This window comes from Lynx rufus, unplaced genomic scaffold (assembly GCF_022079265.1).
Source record: "Lynx rufus isolate CCGP_SWC_20201006 ecotype Redwood Valley unplaced genomic scaffold, mLynRuf1.p SCAF_1, whole genome shotgun sequence".
Taxonomy (NCBI): Eukaryota; Metazoa; Chordata; class Mammalia; order Carnivora; family Felidae; genus Lynx; species Lynx rufus.
Window position 1 is genome coordinate 146,335,122 of NW_025814823.1, and position 1,492 is coordinate 146,336,613.

The following is a 1,492-nucleotide window of genomic DNA, read 5'->3' on the forward strand; positions in this document are numbered from 1 at the left end:
TTCTTCAAAATTTTTTGAAGTTAATTTATTTTTGCAGAGAGAGAGAGAGAGAGAGAAAGAGCGCATGAGTAGGGGAGGGGCAGAGAGAGAAGGAGACACAGACTCTGAAACAGGCTCCAGGCTCTAAGCTGTCAGCACAGAGCCTGACGCGGGGCTTGAACTCATGGACAGCAAGATCGTGACCTGAGCCGAGGTTGGATGCTCAACCGACTGAGCCACCCAGGCGCCCCCACTGATGGCTCATTCTATGCCAGGCACTGAGTTTAAATAATGGTCCTACTGTGTCTGCTTTGGCAACACATATACTAAAATTAGAACAATACAAAGAAGATTAGCATGACTCCTGTGCAAGGATGAAATGTAAATTCGTAAAGTATTCTGTATTTTTTATCTTAATTTTTTTAATGTCTTACTTATTCTTAAGAGAGAGAGAGACAGAGCAGGAGCAGGTGAGCGCAGAGCGAGAGAGGGACACAGAATCTGAAGTAGGCTCCAGGCTCTGAGCTGTCAGCACAGAGCCCGATGTGGGGCTTGAACTCATAGAGTGCGAGATCATGACCTGAGCCGAAGTCGGACGCTCAACCAACTGAGCCACCCAGGCACCCCTCTGTATTTTTTTAAAAGAGGAAGAAATAGAACTCTCACTGATTGTTACATTCATATCACCCAAACTTAGAAAAAATGTAGTCTTCATTTCTACCTGCCACTTGTGTTTATTGATTTTTATTTTAGAAAAACAGTTTTTTATTTCTTGCCCTTTTCTATCACAGAAGAATATTTTCTGGTGTTTTTGAAATCTTCTATGATGGTTCATTATCATCAATCCTCAAACTGTGGTTGCTATATGCTGGGATGGGACTGCCATCTGAGGGCTTAATGGCGAGATATATGAGTCAAAATACAATGATCTGACATGGCATCATGTTTGTGATCTCAAGTTGAGTTCTTTACCTAGTAAGTAACAGCAACTATTTCCTAATTTTTTCTTGGGTACTACCAGCCAAGATTAAAGAAATATAATATTAATACAGTAACATCAGACACTAATCATCAAAATATTTCCATTAGATTTTTTTCTCTTAATTACAATAGAATATGAGTTCAGCTTTCTTCATTTTATAGTACTTTAAATTGTAATACAAGACACGAATGAAAACAGGTGGTTCTGCCTGGCCCTGTGGTTCAGTTTTCTGGAACCAGGAGTAGGACCAGGCTGCCTTGTCATAGATGACTAAAAGCGCCATGGCAAACCAAGCTGAGGAGAGGAATTGATGAGGTAATTAGATCTATGTGAGCAGACCAATTCGTATCAAATAAATAATTTAATTCTAGCCTTTTTCATTAATATTTTAAAAACTGGAAGATGGGAGATTTTTGGCTGTCTCCTTCTCGTACCCATAAATGACACTCACAGCATTCAAAATGCCTGTTGCTAGTGTAAGCTTAAAAAGTATCTCAAGCATTAGATTAGCATTAAAAGGTTTGAGACTAA

At 39.5% G+C, this 1,492-nt stretch overlaps 1 non-coding gene across 1 annotated transcript; it reads left to right on the forward strand.

Moving 5' to 3' along the window:
• The first annotated feature begins 281 nt into the window (after positions 1-281).
• Positions 282-388, forward strand: LOC124523075 (U6 spliceosomal RNA). The gene has a single exon (XR_006964907.1). It is a non-coding gene; the product is annotated as a U6 spliceosomal RNA (small nuclear RNA).
• Positions 389-1,492: the final 1,104 nt, after the last annotated feature.